Source organism: Brassica napus, unplaced genomic scaffold (genome assembly GCF_020379485.1).
Source record: "Brassica napus cultivar Da-Ae unplaced genomic scaffold, Da-Ae ScsIHWf_255;HRSCAF=426, whole genome shotgun sequence".
Classification (NCBI taxonomy): Eukaryota; Viridiplantae; Streptophyta; class Magnoliopsida; order Brassicales; family Brassicaceae; genus Brassica; species Brassica napus.
In genome coordinates, this window is record NW_026015874.1 from 162,446 (window position 1) to 167,756 (window position 5,311).

Consider the following 5,311-nt stretch of genomic DNA (forward strand, 5'->3'; position numbering starts at 1 on the left):
TGAGGTTCCAACATTCACACTTAAACAATCAAGCATCAACTAGGGCAAATAGATATTTCATAGATAATAACCAAGGTTCATACATCATTCATCATCCTAATAGATAGATCACACACTAGAATCGCATAAGTTCACAAGTTGCACAATAGGCTACAATAATCACACAATTTTCATAATCAACCTAATCACCACACATCTTCCCATGGCCGCGGTCCTCATGGTGCTTTTCCCTTACCACGGTCCATTTCTGGTCCTGGATCCAACACAAGCAAACACACAATCACAAGGTTAGATTACAAAACAAGAATCAAATCACATTGCATGGTCGGATCCAATCTTGTCAAGAACAATCATCAAAAGTGTCAAGTCTGACCCCTTTAAAAAGAGATCCAAATACCAAATAAAATTCATGAAAACTCATGACAATTCAGAAGAAAAATATTCCCATAATCAGATTCAAAAGAACCGGCTCAGATCATAGTGATCTCGGCCATGAACAGCCCACACAAGGACAAGGGACTTTCATGGGGATTTGATCAGGCCAGTGCCTTAAGATCGATGGATCCTTCCCTGTAATATGATAAAACAATCCATAGCACAACATATATGAATAAACATAGTAGAAGAAGTCAGAGTAAGGAGTGGGCAATCGATCCAAACCGGCCAGACTCACACGGCCATCATCCGCGGCCTTGTCCGGTTACTCTTGGCCACACCTCTCACCTTAGGAGTTTGGTCTCCAGGGGAGACTTCCTTCTCTTTCTCCTTTGCCTTCTCCTTGTCTTTCTGCCTCAAATACATCCTCTTGATCACACGCCCAAACACACCAGGAACACTCAAGAACAATCTCTCGGATCAAAACGGCCAATCCAAGGTTTGTGTCTCTCTTTTTCTCTTGAATTTTATCTGTGTTTCTCTCTGTGTGAAAATGAGTAAAAATCGACCAGAATGGGCAGAAATGAGAGAGAGAGAGGACGACTTAAACTGACCCCAACCGCCTGGGCGAACAGTTACCAAAATCACATCCCTTCTTCCCAAAACCGTCCCATAACCGCCCATTGGCGGTTTCTCCTCTTTTCTTCCTTTGACAAATCGATCACTGAGCCTCAGCTCACACTCTGGAAGCTTGTCCACTCCCTGTCCAGAGCTTAAGACCATTTTGGTCGAACCGTCCTGCACCCGGACCATCGGCTCGCCCAGTAACCGTCCCGGACTCGTCCACACTGATCCGAACCAGAACGCACCGTCCAACTGGATTGAGCTGACCTCCAGCTGTTCCCAGCTGAGTGAGCTAGTCCACCAGCTCCTGTGAGCTGAACAGATCATGGTGAACTGAATACCAGCTGAACCGAGCTGATTGAACTCAAACCAACACTCGTCCAGCTGCCTAAACACTCACTCAACTCCTTTACCCTTGTTTCCATCGCATCCTGGTTAAGTCTCAGCTGACTGATGCCCTTAACCTTCATTCAGGGCCATGATACGCTTGTCTCAAGGTCTAATGACCTGATTGGTGCATCTCCCTGCACCATGGCCCGGCCGGGCGATCCTATCTAGGATCGGGGACATGACAGTTTAGGTATCAAGATCGATCAGCATAGGGAGCAGTACCACGACAGTGGACTGTTCTACTTGAGTGATCCGAGTTCTAGACTTGCTCTTAATTAAACTTGAATAATTGTTTGGCTCACACTTGCTTAACACCCGACCAAACAACCCTAGGCTAGCATTTCAATCATCTGAAAACCTTAAATCAATCTCTTACTTTATTATTACAAAATCAACTTTAAAAACCCACATATTGTTTTAGCTTGATATTGATCCCATAAAGATAAAGTGTAATAGTTGGTCTCTGTGGATTCGATCCTAAAGTGCTACATCGACATACCATTCGATTGTGGTAGTGTGCACATTAGGTCAATTGGTGTGCGTATACACGTAATATCAATTTGGCGCCATTGCCGGAGACCATTTTTTTACCGTTATTTTTCGGTTATTTATTTAGTCTAAGGCCTCTAACTTGTTCTATCATTTTTGTTGCAACTAATTTTTCAGGTGCCTTACCAGTAGACATACCCGGAGACACGCACAAGGAGAGTTAGTTGCATCTACCAACCAGGAGCTAGAAAGGTTAGAAAGACAGAACATACAACATCAAAAGGCAAACCGACACCACTATGGGTGATCACGTCAATCAAGAGCAACTCACTGCGCAGTTGCAACAGATGCAACAACAGATGCTTCAAATGCAGCAGACCATCCAAGCTCAGCAGGATGCTGCTGAACAGGCTGCTCTTGCGCGGCAGGAACAACAGGCGCAGACTGTTCCAATCGGGCAGAGAAACCTTCCTTGATTGGTCTAGTACAGATAAAGGTGTTCTCTGGTCTCTCTACAGAAATTCCAATGGAGCATATTGAGAGCTTCGAAAAAGTCTGCAGTTTCACTCGCGTGAATGGTGTTCCACCAGACCACATCACGTGCATGTTATTCTCATTCTCTCTTGATGGAAAAGCTGCACGGTGGTTGAACTCTCTCCCTACCGGCTCTCTCTCTTCATGGGAACAGGTCCGATCAGCGTTCCTCAGACATTTCTACTCTAAGGCGATAACAGCTGCATTGAGGAATAAGATCACCTCCTTCAGACAGCTCACTGATGAGCCTTTCTGCGACGCATGGGAGCGCTTCAATGACTGTTGCAGGGAATGTCCTCACCATGGATTTGATGATGATTACCTCCTGGACATTTTCTATGATGGAGTGGACCGGAAATACCAAGGTGCTCTAAACTCTGCGAGCAATGGAGACTTCATGACTCAAACCACTGATGGAGCGTTTAAGGTGATTGAGAACATGGCTGCTAGCTCAGCTAATAAGAAAGAGGAGAGTGATTGCTCCAAGAAAGGGAACAGTTCCGACACCCAGAAAATAGATGAGCTGACTGCCAAGGTTGATCAGCTACTGAAAAACAACCAAGGGCACGTCTTCAACATGGAGCAAGCTACGGCCGGGCAGATACAGAACCAGAACCAGCGACAACCGTAGAACAATCGGCAAGCTGTTTCAGCTACTGAGAATAGTCAACCAGATGAGCTGAAGGGTCTGGGTATGATGATGCAACAACTATTGCAGGGTCAGCAGATTCAGGCCAAGGTGTTGAATCAGGTAACCACAAAAATTGACACCAGGATGGGCAACATGTTCACTGAGCTGAATAACAAGTATAACAATCTTGCGATCCATATAAGAAAGATCGATGTTCAGCTTACTCAAACAGCTGAGAGTATCAAGAGGCAACAAGAGACGCTCCCTGAAAAAACTGATAAAATTCCTAGGACTGAGCACTGTAATGCAATAGAGCAGCCGTTCGCTGAGACTGTTCTAGGCGCAGAAGAGAACACAAAGCAGTCTACTAGCTCTGCAGTAACTGCTCCCGACGAACCTGCCGAGACTCCATCATCTCGAGTCTATGTTCCCAAGGTTCCCTATCCAATTTCACCTAGACATCTGATGGATCCCATTAGTGAAGAGCAGCTGATAGGTTTTAACAAGATGGTGAGAAAGCTTTCTAAAGAACTTGCATTCGAAGCTGCTCTGCAGATTCGTCCATTGCTCAAGTTCTTTAAAAAATATAGAGAGACTCAAGAGGTGATCAAGGTCCTCTATACCAAAGCACTGTCTACACCAGCACTGAAGGTATTGCCTAAGGTTGATGATCCTGGAAAGTTTGTTTTCCCATGTTCCATCGCAGGAACAACCTTCAAGGACGCTCTTTGTGACTCTAGTTCTTGTGTGAATCTCGTCTCAAAGGCTATTGTAGACGATTTGGGTATTTCTGATGTTGAGCTTTCTCATCTGACCCTGACCTTTGCAAACTCTTCCATAGCAGTCCCATATGGAACCATCCGCAGCCTTCATGTTCAAGTAGGGGAATGCATTGTTCCTGCTGAGTTTCAAGTTGTTGAGATGAACAAGGATCATTAGATGCCTTTGATATTTGGAAGGACATTCATGGCTACTGTAGGAGCAACCATCGATATGCCCAACAAGAGAGTCTGCTTCTCCAACATCAACAAGGAAGTTTTCTACAAGGCTGTACCCGCCAGATCTTCCTCATCACACGCCTCTTGCATCTCAGTGTTTGATGTAGAAAAGTTGAAGGTTGTTCCAGAGAAGGAGCATGGTGATAAGGGTGAGAGCAGGTTGTTCTCTGATGAAGATCCTAGCACTGATCCTACTAAATTCAGAGGGAATTCAAGTGTGAAACAGAAAGTCCAGAAGAAAAGGGTCAAGGGAGATCCTACAATGACTTTGATACCTCTCAACTGTGATGAGAACTCCATTGAGTATGAGGGAAAGTGCAAGGGTACCTCTAAACCGTTCTCTAAAGTCAGAGCTATTCTCACGTATGAGCTGAAGGAGAAAGAGGAAGCTGCTGTGAAAGGGTTGCTGAGCAGGGTTTTGAAGCTGAACATGTCTGATTGTGGAGCTTGTTTTGGAACAGGCCCTCCTGCTCAACCCGACCGATCCCAGTCACCAAGTCAAGCTAGAGACTTAAACCAAGCGCTTGGTGGGAGGCAACCCACTGGTAAGTGTAAATATAACTTGGTTTTGTTTTTGGTTGCTTATTTTCGTTTTAGTTTATTGAGTCTCAGGTCAAAAACAAAAAAAAAATCTGAGATACTTCAAAAATTATGGGTTGCAGAAACGGAACAACCTCCCCCCCCCCCCCCTGAAAAGAGCGGTTGTTCTAGGCAACCATCTGACGATAGAACACCCAAAATTTGCATGGAGCGCCCGCTCCACTCAGGTAAGTATCTTAACCGAAAAAAATATGTTTATTCTTTTTTTTACCTTCTTTCTGATTTATTTTCACACCAGGGACGGTGTGAAGTAAGTCCGGGGGAGGGTTTTCGTCGTTTACTAACTCGTTTCTTTCTTTTGTTTTTTTCTTTTGAGTTAATTTGAGTCAGTTTTTATGATCGAGTCAGTCAAAACTTTATGGGAATTAGGACCTTATTCCGTGCTGATCACTGACCACCTCGTGCTTTAGTTATCTTATTCAGTGACCTTAGCAGTGACGAAAGACACACATGTGGACCTGGAACACCCTGACATATCTCACTTGATTCTCCAGAAGTTCTCAGCCGATCAGGTTACACTGGGTAGACTTAACTCCACCTAACTTGAACCTAATCTTGACTGAAATTCTTCTTGTTATGGGCATTAGATCAGGGAAACGAGAAAACACTCAGGACTTCTTATCCTTTTTGTCCATCTTGTTGATCCTGAGTGGCTAGCTCTTCTTTAGCT

The 5,311-nt window shown here is 44.5% G+C and overlaps 1 non-coding gene across 1 annotated transcript; it reads right to left on the reverse strand.

Annotated features, from left to right (window-relative positions):
• Window positions 1–2,614: 2,614 nt before the first annotated feature.
• Window positions 2,615–2,721, reverse strand: LOC125601432. Its single transcript, XR_007334247.1, has one exon. It is a non-coding gene; the product is annotated as a small nucleolar RNA R71 (small nucleolar RNA).
• Between the last annotated feature and the right edge of the window lie 2,590 nt (window positions 2,722–5,311).